This window comes from Macrotis lagotis, chromosome 2, assembly GCF_037893015.1.
Source record: "Macrotis lagotis isolate mMagLag1 chromosome 2, bilby.v1.9.chrom.fasta, whole genome shotgun sequence".
In the NCBI taxonomy this organism is placed as follows: domain Eukaryota; kingdom Metazoa; phylum Chordata; class Mammalia; order Peramelemorphia; family Peramelidae; genus Macrotis; species Macrotis lagotis.
In genome coordinates, this window is record NC_133659.1 from 249,818,564 (window position 1) to 249,834,300 (window position 15,737).

General features: G+C 36.6%; 1 long non-coding RNA gene across 1 annotated transcript in view; it reads left to right on the top strand.

Moving 5' to 3' along the window:
- Window positions 1-2,111: 2,111 nt before the first annotated feature.
- LOC141511590 (uncharacterized) overlaps window positions 2,112-15,737 on the top strand; it is a 64,000-nt gene continuing 50,374 nt past the window's right edge. Inside the window, exon 1 of the long non-coding RNA XR_012475353.1 lies at window positions 2,112-2,621. This is a non-coding gene — a long non-coding RNA (uncharacterized LOC141511590). The remainder of the gene's footprint in view (window positions 2,622-15,737) is intronic.

Here is a 15,737-nt window from a genome sequence, read left to right on the forward strand (position 1 = left end):
TCTATGTCCTATAACCATTTGGATTTTATCTTGGTAAAGGGTGTGAGGTGTTGGTCTAATCTAAGTTTCTTCCATACTAACTTCCAATTATCCCAGCAATTTTTATCAAGAGGGAGTTTTTATCCCAATGGCTGGACTTTTTGGGTTTATCAAACAGCAGATTACTATAATCATCTCCTGCTTTTACACCTAGTCTATTCCACTGGTCCACCACTCTATTTCTTAGCCAATACCAAACAGTTTTGATGACTGATGCTTTATAATTTTAGATCAGGTAGGGCTAGGCCACCTTCTTTTGCATTTTTTTTTCATTAAGCTCCTGGCAATTCTTGACTTTTTATTTCTCCATATGAATTTACTTACAATTTTTTCTAACTCGTTAAAGTAATTTTTTTGGAATTTTGATTGGTAGGGCACTAAACAGATAGTTTAGTTTTGGTAGAATTGTCATTTTTATTATATTAGCTCTACTTATCCATGAGCACTTGATATTTGCCCAGTTATTTAAATCTAATTTAATTTGTGTGAGAAGTGTTTTATAATTATTTTCAAAAAGATTCTGAGTCTGTCTTGGCAATTAGACTCCCAAATATTTCATATTGTCTGTGGTTACTTTGAATGGGATTTCTCTTTCTAGCTCTTCTGCTGTTTCTTGCTAGACATATATAGAAAAGTTGATTATTTATAAGGGTTTATTTTATAACCTGCAACTTTGCTAATATTGCTAATTGTTTCCAGTAGTTTTTTAGATGATTTCTTGGGATTCTCTAGGTAGACCATCATGTCATCTGCAAAGAGTGAGAGTTTTGTCTCTCAGGAAGACCTTTCTAAAGACATTGGTATAAAAACTTGCAGTGGAAGGAGGTACAGCAACTTTGGAAATTTACCTATTATCATGATGATTATATGGCCTATTTAAGAGGGCCCCTTGGAAGTAAAGAGGAACAGTAATATCCATTTGTTGGAAACTATTCCTGGAAGACCAACTAACACTAGAGAGACATTATTGGATTTGTAGGACTACTGCCTAGACCCAGTTGTCCAAGAGTTGGTCAGTTATCTAGACTTAAGGGCCTACCACCTGGGCACAGAATGGGAGTTGGGGGTATGGAACCCCAGTTTATATCCTGAATAGACTAAAAAGACTCCAAGTTATTGGCCCTAAGTGGGATAATCCTATTAACCATGTGTGTCTTCCGTGTATGATTCTATCAGCAAATTAGGACTGGTGTATGGCTCTAATAATGAAGAGGTAAAAATATTCATAGAAAAAGTCAGTAGTGCTATCAAGGATGAGGATTGTGAATTAATCTGAGGAAGACACTGCTGGTGAAGTGTGAAGACCAAGCTGTTATTAAAAAGAAAGGGGGGGAGTTGTGAGGAATTTAGGGTGTTGGTCTTCAAAGGGTGTGGAAGGGGGCCCCTTTGAAATCCATTACAAAGGGGGAAATGGCCCCAGTCAATCATACAACTGGGAGAATTCTCCTAATCCCTTTCCAAAAACGACAAACTAGATTAGAAGAAACTAGTCCTTAACTGATCAAGAGTAACTTAGTCTTGACCTTCACCTTTGTACATGCTCAAAGAGATCTATCTGTTCTTGCTTATTAGTATAATGAGCAGGGTGGGGAAACATATAGGAACCATGTATCAATTAGATTTGTGACCCCAGCCTATGGTTAGCATGAAGGGGCAGGAATAAAGTCTTTCAAAGTGCATAAAAGAGCTTGTATGTTGGGATTTCCCTGCCTCTCTCTCCCACCATGAGAGAGGTGTGCCATTTTGTTAAGCTATCTTCATAAAAACCATTTTAATCACTGTGGATTAAGTATTCTCTAGTCATTTATAACACAGCCCATTTTATAGCTGAGGATTTGAGGCAGAGTTAAGTGACATAACATAGCTTGGAAAAATGAATTTTCCTGACTTCAGGTCTGGCCCTCTATCCTCTGTGCCACCTAGTTGCCCCATTATGTACTATAGTAAAAACAAGCAAAAAGAAAGATAAACTCTGCCCTCAAGAAGTTTACATTCAAATGGGGGGGGGGGGGCAATATATAAAAGAAGTTGAAAAGGAGAAGGGATAGCAAAAATGGCTGATTTGGCATTCTCCTTAAATGGCGATTCAGAGAGGAGGACTCTACCTTCCAGTCAGAGGGATGGGCCCCCCACAGGTACAGGGTACTTTGAGGTTCCAAGACTGAAGTGAATTTCTGAGATGAAGAATTTTCTGGGACATTCTAGAGAAATCCAGAGGAATGCAGTCTGAGAATAGTAGAGAGGAAGAGATTGATGTTGGTAGGGAGAGCATGTATCATTAGAGAGGCAAAATCCCAGAGGAAGTGGTCATGAGTTTAGTTGTCTAATGACAATAATATAAGAACATGATGAAATTTAAATACCGAGAGGTACTTCTGAAACTGGTAGTAAGGAATCAAGAGGAAAATAGTTATAAGGATGATGAAATTGTGAGCATTGAAGGGATCTGAGCCTCTGTTCTTAATATTTGCAGGAAAGTAAGTTTGTGAGGAAGGTGAGGAGAGGAGGGATTGAATGATTGATGAGAAGGAAAGGAGAATTGTTATAAGAAGAGAACTGGAAGCATCAGACACACATTAATGGTAAGTACAAACAGGAGCAAATGATAAGTTGAGATTCTATCATATGAACTTGTAATGATGGAAGTCTGCTCACTTAGGTGTCTTGATCTGTGGCAGAAGAGAAAAACAGCAGAAACTAAGATGACAGACTTTGGAAAAGGAGAACAAAGTTAAAACTGGCTGAGGCAAGTGAAGAAAAGAATCTGGGAAGAACTAATTTGAAGTTATTCATGCTTTTGAGGGCAAAGCTTGAGTTTTTTTCATACATTTTTGTTTTTCCATCTAGATTATAAATTTAAATCCCACCTCAGCTTCTTTATGTGACCTTGAGGAAATCTGGCAAACCTCTCTAGGTCTCATTATACCTTGGTCCAAAGTGAGAGAATGAGAGAACCTCTAAACTTCCTTCTATGTTTTCCTTCCTAAAGGAGTCTAATGGTTTTCAGTACATTAAGTATTAGAAAACATAGATACATACCTTGGGTATCAAAGAGTTTGGAACCCAGTTATCCATATTTGAAGAAACTGAGATATGGAAATATATGAGTAAATTTAGGACTTTTCCCAGTTAGGGGAAATGAGGCAAAGAGAAAAATTATCCTTTCTTAATAATTACCTAAGATCTGACCTAGTTTGGATAAGACTAAAAATCCTTTGGATTAAGAGCAAATGAAATAATATATAAAAATCACAGTTCTTACAGAAGTAAGCAGGAAATCTGCTGAGTTGGTTAATAAAATTTTCATTTGATTCAAAATAGGATTTACAGACTTTTAATTCTACAGGTTTGGGAATTAGGTAGAGAGGAATCAAAGAAAGAAAAAAATACTTGATAAAAAATAATCTTTGGGGGAAATTTAGCACATAAAATCATAGTTTTAGAAGGAATAACAGAAGTTTTTAAGTTCAATCAGTTAATCAATAAACATTCTTCAAGTAGTTTTTTATTTTTTTGAACTTTTAAAAAATTTTATTTATTGAAGGCAGTGGGGTTAAGTGACTTGCCCAAGGTCACACAGCTAGGCAATTGTCCAAGGCCAAATTTGAACTCAGGTCCTTCTGACTCCAAGGCTGGTGCTCTATTCACTGTTCCACCAAGTTGCCGCATTCATTATTTACTATATCATCTTCTAGAGTTTAAAAATTTCCACTGATGAAGAACCACCTTATAAAATAGGACATACCATTTTCTGACAGCTATACTTATTTTTCATTTTATTAAACTAAAAGCCACTTCCTTCTAACTTCCACCTTTTGGTCCTAGTTTTGTACCTAGAGGCCAAGCATGATTTTTACATTTTTGTCTATGAAGACAGCTGTGATATGCTCTCTAATCCCTCTTCCCTAACCTTATTATGCTTATTTCTTTCAATTAGTCCTTATATAACAGGGTTTCAAGTGCTTTCACCCTTCTTGTCACTCTCATTTGGACATACTACATAATGCCAATGTGATAATTTAGGTTCGATGTTTATTTTGATACTTTTTAATTCTTTTTTTGAATGATATTTTATTTTTTCCAATTATATACAAAGATAGTTTTCAAAATTCAGGGGGCAGCTAGGTAGAACAATTGATAGAAGACCTGCCATGCAGACAGGAAGACCTGAGTTCAAATCAGGTATTAGACATTTAATAATTACTTAGCTTCTATGATGCCCCTGTTTATGGGCCAAAGACATACGGTGCATCTCAACTATTCAGTGATGATGAATCCACATTGATTAATAATAAGGACTTCATCCTAGAGAAATGGGCTGAACACTTCTATAGTGTTTTTAATAGACCATCATCAATCAATGCAGAAGTCATGAACGGTTTACCTCAAATTGAAGTCATGTACGGTTACCTCAAATTGAAATCAATCAGTCCTTAGCTGAATTTCCAATTGAAGAAGAGGTTTTGAATGCCTTTAGGCTCCTTTTGAATGGCAAAACACCTGGTGCTGATTCTATTCCACCTGAGATCCGCAAGAAGGGGGGTCCATTGCTCATCTAAAACTTGACTGAAATTTTTCAGATTATATGGCATAAAGAGGTTGTCCCCCAAGAATTCAAGGATGGCTTCATTGTCCACCTCTATAAAGATAAAGGGAATAGATTGTATTGTGACAATAATAGGGGCATTTCTCTTTTAGTCATTGCTGGTAAGATTCTTGCCAGAGTCTATCTCAATAGAGTGATCCTTCAACTGGAATATGGTCACCTCTCTGTGAGCCAGTATGACTTCCTTCAGAAAGGGTTGAGGAACAATCGATATGGTTTGACCGACAACTCCAGGAAAAATGCCAGGAACAGAACAGAGGTCTGATACAATATTTGTAGATCTGACTAATGAGATCATTAGTGTGAGGGTTTATGAAAAATTATGTCACAATTTGGTTGCCCAGAGAAGTTCATCAGTATTGTATGTCAATTCCATGACGGCATTCATGGATTCTGTGTCCAAGAGCACTTCAATGGAGTGAAACAAGGATCTGTCCTTGCTCCCATACTTTTTATCATGATGTTTTCAGCCATGTCATCAAATGCCTTCACTGAGGATGAACATGACCTCAAGGTCAATTACTGCAGTGATGGCAAATTCTTCAACTTGAAAAGGCTTGTAAGCCAAGTCCAACATGGAGGTGCATGATCTTCTGTTTGTAGATGATTGTGCATTCAGGGCAGCCTCTGAAGCTGAGATACAGCAAAGTATGGATCAATTCTCTGCTGGTTGTGCTAGTTTTGGTCTAATAATTAACGTATGTGAAACATTTATTACAGCAAATGGAGAAGTTTTGAGTATTGTGGACAAGCTCACTTACCTTTCTGATGTGATTGAGACTCACCTTGCCAGTGTCCTTGGGAAGTTCTGAAAGAAAGTGTGGGAGAGAAGTATTAGACTGATTACCAAATAGAGCTGTGGCACTGACCTCTTTGCTATATGCCTATGAAACCTGGACATTCTACTAGTGCTATATCAGGAAACTGAATCACTTCCATTTAAATTGTCTTAGGAAGATTCTGAAGATCACCTGGCAGGAGAAGATACCAGATACTGAGCTCCTTTCTTGAGCTAAGTACATTACTACAACATTACTATAGCAAGTGCAACTATGATGGACTGGACAAATTGTTAGAATGCCAGATGTACGCTTGCCCAAAAAACTATTTTATGGAGAACTCACACAGGGTAAGAGCTCACAAGGGGGTCAGAAGCAGAAGGTCTCAACTTCAGAACTGATTGTACAGCATGGGAGACACTGGCACAGGATCGTCCAGCATGGCGTGCCCTCATCAGTGAGGGTACTGCACTCTATGAGGAAGGCAGAATTGAAGCAACTGAAAGGAAATGTGACATACATAAGTTTAGAGTACCCACCCCAGGTGTTCACATGGACAACTTGTGCCAGAACATTCTGATCAGCCAGTTGGATACACTGTAATTTGTCTCAAACACATAGTGATATAATTTTGGTCTTTTTTGATCATGAAGGACAAGAACCACTTAGCTGTGTGATCTTGGGCAAGTCACTTAACCCTATTGCCTTACATAAACCAAAATTCTTTTTTTGTAAGCTTTTGAGTTCCACATTTTTCTACTTCCTTCCCTACTCTTTCATTATGACAGTGAATAATCTGATATAGGTTATGCATGTATAAATATGTTAAACATATTTCCATGTTATTCATGTTGTAATAGAAGAATCAGAACTAAATGAAAAAACATAAAGAAAAACATATAACAACTTTTAAAAGTGAAAATATTGTGCTTTGGTCTACAATCAGCCTTCTCTAGAAGTGGATAGCATTTTCCATCTCAAGTCTTTTAGCATAGTCCTTGATCATGAACAGCTTGATAGGTCTATCATAGGTGATCATCCCTCAGCCTCAGTTCATGCAAATCTTTGTAGGTTTTTCTGAAGTCTGTTTACTCATGATTTCTTTTTTTTCCTTTATATTTTCTTTATTTATTTTTCCAATTACATGCAATGGTGGTTTCTACCAATCTTCTTTTTTTCCCTCAAGGTTTTGAATTTTATAGTTTTTCTCCCTCCTTGTCTTCCCTTCCCCCTGACAGAAAGCAATCTGATATAGGCTCTACATTTATAACCATGCTAATTACAGATCGATATTGAACATGTTGTGAGAGAAGAATAAGATCCAAACAGATGAAAGAAAACATTAGAGAGAAAAATTGACATAATGTATAAGACAATTTTTACTCAGATATAGTGTTATTTCCATTAAATGATACTGATAAATGACTAATATACTTCATTCATGACAAGAGAGGTAGGAAATAATTTCTTTTTTTAAGAAATCAAACTAAAAAACTTATTAGTGGGGGCAGCTAGGTGGCATAATGGATAAAGCACCGGCCTTGGAGTCAGGAGTAACTGGGTTCAAATACGGTCTCAGACACTTACCTAGCTGTGTGGCCTTGGGCTTAACCCCATTTGCCTTGCAAAAACCTAAAAAAAAAAAAAAAAGAAGAAAACTTATTAGTTCAGAATGGAGCTAAAAAGTGATGTAGAATATATATATATATATATATATATATATATATATATATATATATATATATATCTATATATCTGCATACATAAATTTCATGTGTTTGTGTGGGTGTGAACCTAGAAATGTGAAAGGTGTGTACAAGTGTCTAAATAAGGAATTCCCAGTATAAGGTGTAAAAAGTCACAGAATCATAGGATTTTAGAGTTAGAAAGTACCCTTGGAATACTAATGCATTGTTGGTGGAGCTGTGAACTCATCCAACCTTTCTGGGAGAGCAATTTGGAATTAAGCCCAAAGGGCAATAAAAATGTGCATAACTTTTGATCCAGCAATACCACTACTGGGTCTGTACCCAGAAGAGATCTTGAAAAAGGATCAAAACAACACTTGTACCAAAATATTCATAGCATATATTTGTAGCAAAGAATTGGAAATTGAGTGAATGTCCATCATTGGGGAATGGCTGAACAAATTGTGGTATATGTACCGTTATGGAACACTATTGTTCTATTAGAAACCAGGAGGGATGGGAATTCAGAGAAGCCTGGAGGGATTTGCATGAACTGTACCAAAATGTTCATTTACATGAACTGAACCAAAGACTATATCCTTAATTAAAAAAATCATTATCTTATTATGTAATTTTGCTATCATTTATATTTTATTTTTTTAAGGATACGATTTTTCTCTCATTCAATTTAGATCAATGTTTATTTAGCATGGAAACAATGTAAAAGACTGCCTTCCAAAAATTGTAAAATCGAAAAACAAATAATTTTTTTAAAAAAGGGCCCTTGGCAACAATCTAGTCCAAACCATACTTGAAAAATAATCCCTTTTACAAAGTGTTCATCCAACCTGGGCTTGTAGATTCTCAGTGAGAGACAGGTTCTTCCACTACCTCCTAAGGTGACCCATTCTACTTTGGGACAGTTCTAATCACTAGGAAGGTTTCTCTCCCCCCACCCCCCCCAAAGAATTTTTGTCTCTTTGTAACTTCTGCCCACTGCTCCTAGTTTTGCCTTTCATGTTCAAACAAAACAATTTTTTTTGGGTTTTTTTTGTTTTTTCAAAGCAGTAGGGTTAAGATGCAACTAGGTAATTATTGTATCTGAGACTGGATTTCAACTCAGGTCCTCCTGACTCCAGGGCTGGTGCTCTATCCACTGTGCCACCTAGCTGCCCCCCAAACAAGACAAATTTAATCCTTCTTCCATGTATCAGTCTTTCAAGTACTTGAAGACACCTCTCATGTTCTGTGGTGTCTTCTCCGGACTAAATATCCCCCCTTTCTTCAGCTGATTCTTACATAGCCCTGGTCTCCCTGTCCTTTCTAGCTTATCAGTATCCTTCCTAAAATGCAGTTCTCCAAACTGATTAAATAATTAAGATGTGCCATCTGCCACACTTTGTTTTGGCAATGATGTCTTTGAATTCCTTGACTTGTCCTGAATTGCCCCATTTGTATAACTAATTATCAATGAATAATTGATTCTTGGCCAATTCTTATACCTGGGCATCTATACCTTTTATACTGGCTTTTAAAGGGAGAATACAGTTAGAAGACTTAAAATCTGGGAGATCAGATAGAAAGTGGGCACATATGTTTAAATACAAATATAATGAAGTTTTCTAGAAGGAATCCTGTGTATTTTTCTACTACCTCCAGGGAACAATGTACTCCAAAGAACTTTAGACATTAGTGGATTGCTAGGTCCCTGAAATGGCAGTGGAAAGAGGGAAGGGAAGAACATGAGAATGCCTTTGGTCTAATTGGGAACCAAAGAAATGCAAGATGGTGGCAGTGAAACATCACTGGTAGAGAGATGTGGAAATAATAATAATAATAATTCATATAGGGCAGCTTGTGGCTCAGTAGATAGAAGGCTAGGCCTAGAGTCAGAAAAGTCCACTTCCTGAGTAAAAATCTAACTTCAGGGCAGCTAGGTGGCGCAGTGGACAAAGCACTGGCCCTGGAGTCAGGAGTACCTGGGTTCAAATCCAGTCTCAGACACTTAATAATTACCTAGCTGTGTAGCCTTGGGCAAGCCACTTAACCCCATTTGCCTTGCAAAAACCTGAAAAAAAAATCTAACTGCATACATTTACTAGCTGTGTGTATGTGTGTGTGACCCTGGGCAAGTTACTTACCCTTACTTAGGCTCAGTTTCCTTATCTGTAAAATGAGCTGAAGAAGAAAATGTTAAATATCACTTAAGGCTCAAGAAAATCCCAAATGAGTTCATGAAGAGTTGGGTCTGATTGAAATGCTCAGACTGTACAATTATTATCTCATCTGATCCTCTTGGGAGGGAGGTGCTATGATTCCCATTTTACAAATGAGAAAATTGAGGCAAACAGGTTAAATGATTAGTCCTAGAATCAGGGGAAAAAGTGAACCAAGCCTCCTGAACAAAAGAGATCCAGACATTTCTGTCTTAAATGGACTGAGAAGGAACTGCTCAGAAACTGATGCGGAATACTAGTGTGGAATAAAAACACCTATATAGTTATCTCTTTCACATTAGGACTTTCCCCATTGTGGTTCTGATCTAAACTAAATGCGAATTTTTGAGAAATTTTGTGGCAGCCACAGATGACATGTGAAGGCCAGCAGATGACACAGAAAAAGTTTAGAAAAAACAGAAGTGCCTGAAATATATGTATAGTATATTCTAATATCATTAAGTTTTATCTCTTACACAGACTTTTTTTTTTCAGATTGTAGGGGCACTGTCTCCCTAACCCCTGTGATGTGGAGGGAATAATTGTATTCTGTCATGCACCAGGAAAGTGGATTATAGTGCTGTATAAAACCCAGGATTATGGGGTTTAACTCTAGCATCTCCAAAATGTGTTTTTGTGGAAGAGATACCATCCATATAACTCTATAAGAATGGGAAACGGAATAGCTCCTTCGGCAACGTGACTTTCTGGAAAATTATGACAATATAAGTATTTTTGAAGAGGGTTAAATAAAACCTGCTCCCTTCTTCTTCCTCCTCCTCCTCTCTCTTCCTCTCTCTTTCTCCCCTTTTGAGAAGTCATTGGGTGCTGAAGTAGCATTTAAAATTATTTCACTTTATTCAATGAACAAAACCCAATTTTCTCTTTGTTACAAATATATATACTTAACCAAAAAAATTTCCACATTTCATCATGTTCAAAAAAAACATGTTTCAGGTATTACTGAGTTTAAAACCTTTATGTCATGAGGTAAATAGCATATAGAATGGCCAAATTCTGATGTATCTAAGGAAAATCAAAGCTTGCCTGAGCACTAACAAGACTGAGACCGTGTAATTAAATATATATATATATATATATATATATATATATATATATATATATATACATATATATCTTATCTGATTTGAAGTTATAAAGACTTAGAAAAAACAGAGAGAGGAGGATTTTAGGATTTACTTAAGTGATTTGGCTTTAGAAAAAAATAACTCAAGGGGGGTGTGGTATGGAATGTCAAAGGTCTACCTTTGGTTCTGTTTTCCCCAAAGAATATTGTTCTTTCAGTAGCATGGGATCCTCCAACACCGTTCTGGCTCATGGGTTCGCTATTGAGTCAGAGGAAAGGAGGTTACCTTCTGAGTCATGGTTCCACTTCCTGAGTTTCCTTAGTCACCCACTCTAGTCGAGACCAGGCCTAGCCTACTGAGGAATTTTCATGTTTTGTTTCAAGGAAAGTTTAATTTACATTATTTTTTAGTACTTTTGCATTGATGTCAATAGTTTTTGTGTATATGTATGTGTGTGTTTACAAGAAGTTGTATATACTTACTAATTGTGCAGTAAGGCTCAATTATAATGGCTCAAATAATAATAATAATAATAATAATAATGATAACGATAATAATAATAATATCTATTGCAAGTCTAATGGGGGAAGTAAAAGGATCTGGGTTTGATATTGGAAAATTTTCCAGTGCTAAGGACTAAGTTAAAAATGACATCTAGCTTCAGCCATACAAAAGTCTAGTGGCCTTAATATCCAATGAATAGCAGAAGTACAGGTGTCTTAGACTAAAATAGCAACCCCTCCCCCAGGTAACTTCAATGTCAGATTTCTAAAGCTTTATCCTAATTTTGCTTTTTAGTTGTGATCTCACATTTCCTTTATGGATCTTCCTGGATTCTATTATTTTCCAGGGAGATTCTTGACCAAAAATTCTTTTTTTTTAAAGGCAAAACCTCTACCCATTCTTACTTGAACCATGCCAGTCAAATTTTTCATGGCTACAATTTTTCTTTTATATCAGTGGTAATAAATTTAAAAGCAATGGAAAGAGAATCTTTCCTTGCAATACTGACCACTTGGGCTCTGCAATAGTAAATAAGATAAGTTTCCCCCAACCCCTCCTTTATATGGGAGGGGGAAACAGGCTGTGATTATTTTGGACATTCAATGGTGGGTACTTGCCAGCAAAGGTTAGAGGTATAGCTAAGGAAAGTATCAGATACTTGGTGGGTGTTACTTTCCAGTCTGTCTTGGCATTGTTCAACAGTTTTTCACTGGTCTTGCCAGCAAGCCCATCAGTTTCCAGTAGCCTATGGCATATTTCCTTAGCTCCCACTGCCCATTATATAGAATGGTAACTTGCCAGTGTTTCTCTCTCTCTCTCTCTCTCTCTCTCTCTCTCTCTCTCTCTCTCTCTCTCTCTGTGTGTGTGTGTGTGTGTGTGTGTGTGTTTGTGGTGGGGTGCCTAGGGTGTAAAGCACTGAGGGTAGAAAGGTATCACTCTAACTCTAGTTCATTCCCTAGTCTCTCCTTATCCCTGGGGCTTGACCAAGATGAATTCTCTTGAATCTTTCCTGTTCCCAGGGTCTTAAAAATGCCAAGTATAAATGTCAGGAGACTTGTGTGCTTTGGGTAAAAGTCTGCTCAATTTCCATAAATAGTTATGTTCTGAGTAGTCATGTCCCCAGATTTGTGAATTGGGGGCTTCTTGTATGTTTCTGAATTTTGTTCATAATGCTTTATTAACTGTGTTAGATATAGAATCTAAGCATGTATGTATGTATGTGTGTATGTGCTCATGCATGAAGGGAGGAGAAGGAAAAGTTTTATTTTCTAAAGTTATTAGCAAATGCTAATAGGTTTTGTAAGCCTATAATTCAACCATCAGCTTCTACCTAGGAACAGATTCTTCCAGATAGGGTTTGGAGCAGACAGGTTATGTGGGAGGCAGTGAGGTGGAATGTTTACACCACTGCTATTTATGGCCTCTCTGGAGAACACAGGGCTGTAGTCACTTCTCTCATTGGTAATAAGATTGAGAGAGAAAGGAACAGAGAGATTAAGACCAAGAGATTGGCAGAGATCTTAAATTGCTCCATGACTTGAATTAAAAACACAGCTTCACATATCTCAAATGTTAAAGTGCTCTCAATGAGTTATGGAAACAAACTTTTTTGGAATCGAAGAATTTGAGAGGAGTATTTTGAATTTTAGGAAGATCAGATCTTGTCAACTCTGTGACTAGTCCTGTTCTCTCCTGTAGTCAAAACATCCCACTAAAGTGGGGGATTGGTTACAAGAATGTGTTAACTGTCTCTGCTGTTTTATTTAGTTACTGTTATGGGCTAACTTTTTCAGACATAGGTGGGTGGGCCAACCAGTCATTGAAGAGATGCTTCATTTATCCTCAATATCATGGAAACTGGTTCACAGAAGTCACTTAAAAATGTTTGCCTACTTATGCCACCTAACTCAGCCTAGACTATCTGTTACTCTGGGTCTGAAAACCCTTCCAGGGACCTAGGATCTGGAGCTCATCTCCTGCTTTCACTCACACTCTATCTTGAGTTCTTTTAAGTGGATTGAAACATATTCACTGGAAACATATGCCAAAAGAGTAAACATAAAATAATAAACATCAGCAGTTCTTTTCAATAATACAGTTGTTCTCACACCAAAGTGTGTCAATAAGGATGTCTTGAAAGGCTTTTATTTATCAGAGCTAAGTATTTTACCTACCTGGGTGGAAGCAGCCATTAATTCAGGATTCACTAAAACTCAGGACTTGTCTCAAATGCCTAAAAGTCCTGAGAGAGGTTCCTCTGCTTTTGGTTCCCTTGAATAAAAAATCTAGGAGGTTGGAATACTCCAAAATATTTTTTAAATTTAGTTTACTTTTTTTGTCTTTTTATATTGAATTGGGTTTTAGCAGAACAAATAGATATTTTAAAACTACTATCTTTGCAGTGTAAATATTATTTTCATTTTTTGAATTTTTATTTGCTTATGAAGCTTCAACTTGATTCTGACATTTTAGAGGGTTCAGGAAAGAAGTGAAACAAAAAGTCTTCATATGAATTGAAGAGGGGAGAGATAGAGATAGAAATAGATAGATAGATAGATGTAGAGATAGAGAGAGTCAGAGAAAGACAATGAGACACACATACAGAGATAAAAGCAGTCAGAGAGAGAAAGAGAGAGAGAGAGAGAGAGACAGAGAGAGAGAGAGAGAGACAGAGACAGAGAGACAGAGAGAGGGAAAGATATAGAATGCCTGTTAAGTGTCAGTTGAAATGAGGGGACTTTGTGGAAGAATAAGATAAGCAGAAAGCAACAGACATTTTTTTTTATCGGGCATGTTTAAGGCAAGGCCTCTTGTAGATACTGAAGGCAGCAGAAAGGGAGATGGGGGCAGTAAAAGTTATCCACCAACTCCAAAGGGACAGAACCATAGATGTTACCAGAGAGAGCCTTAGGTATTTTAATCTCCACTTAGTGGTAGGTTAGTCTGTAGTAGCCTGACAAGGGGTTGCTAATAGGAATTGATACATTGTTACCTCAAACTCTTCCAGAGGCTCCTGGTTCTATCTTCAATCAATAACTAAGGGCAATTTAGGGTCATGGCAGATCTTGGACCAGGGTAGCTCAGGTATTTTATAGGAATAAGATCTCTTTGACTGTTCTGATCAGTTCCCACTTCTGAGATTGAAGGCAGGAGATGTTGGTCAGATAGGACCAGAAATTTCTAGTATGGATTTGATCTGGTCACTGAATCTATATAATAGATTCCAAAAAGAAATCAAGGCAGGATACTAGACTACTTCACCCTGCCCTAAAACAGAACAAAACAAAAAAAAAACCCAAACCAAAAAAATAAGATCTAGCTTTTAAAAATTTTTTTCTTTTTCTTATTGTGACTTGAAAACCATCATCAAATAGATTATATAAAAGGACAGAAAATATATTCTATAATACTGAATTCTGTAAAACTTGTATTTTAATAGTATTTAATAAATTTATATAATAAATATATTTTTAAAAATATATAAATTTATTATCAATGCTATTTTATTTGTAATCCCACTTCTGAATTTCCTTCTGCTTTTTGTTCTTTTCTTTCTTTTCTCTGTTTTTTTTAACTTTTCCCTCATTCTTTTTGATTTTTTTTTCTTTGTATCATTGCTTGCCTGTTCTCCCCCCCACTCTTTTTTTTTTTTTGCAAAAAAGGGCAAATAAAATCCTTGTAACAACATGGTCAAGTAAAACAAATTCTAGCATTGTCTGTGTCCAAAAAAATATGACTCATTCTGTTCCCTGAATCTCTCTCAGAAGGTGGGTAGCATGCACATCCTGGGTCTTCATTAATTGTGATTGTAACTGTACCAATGAAATAGCATTAATCAGAATTATTACATTTTTCAAAGTTGTTTATTCCTTAAAATGTTGCTATTGAACAAATTGTTCTCCTTGGCACTGCTCACTTCACTGTTCAACAGATCATATAAGTCTTCACAGATTTCTTGGAAATGATCTCTTTCATAATTTCTTATAGCACAATGCATTTGTATTTCATAATGTATTCAGCCATTCCTCAATTGATGCTGCCCTTTCTCTCTTCACATAACCCAGATTGGTTATTATACTTTATTTTTTATTATTTATTTATTATTGGTTATTATACTTTGTTTTTCTCCTTTTAACCCCCTCCTTTTATGAGACATTGTCCTAAATTGAAGTTTGTTTTCTTATGACTATTGCCTTCCAATTCTATTCCTTCCCCTTTCCCTGTCCCCTCCTGTTTCTCTCTTGAATTTAATTCATTTTGAACTGAGGAGGAGATGATATGGTCTTATGTGTGCTTTAGGAATATCATTTTGGCAGTTGTAGGGAGAATGGATAAGAGAAAGTAATAAGCAGGGTTTTTACAATAATTTAGGTGAGAGATGATGAAGATCTCAACTAGGGTGGTGGTTGTATGAGTGAAGGAAAAGGGACAGGTTCAAAAGATTTTTGGTACAAGTAGAATCTCATAACAACTGGTTATGAGAATAAGGGAAAATGAAAAATGAAGATTATTTCAGAATTTTTAAGTTGGCATTTTAGACAGAAACATCAAAATTTATAAGTGGGTTTTAAGGAATAGAGTCAAGATGACAATGTGAAAGATCTTAGATAGCCCTGCTACCTTAAGAAATATGTTAACAAAGATTTTAAGAATCAGAGGAAAATGATCAAGAAAACCAACTGGATTGGGCGGCTAGGTGGCGTAGTGGATAAAGCACTGGCCTTGGAGTCAGGAGTACCTGGGTTCAAATCTGGTCTCAGACACTTAATTAATTGCCTAGCTGTTTGGGCTTGGGCAAGCCACTTAACCCCATTTGC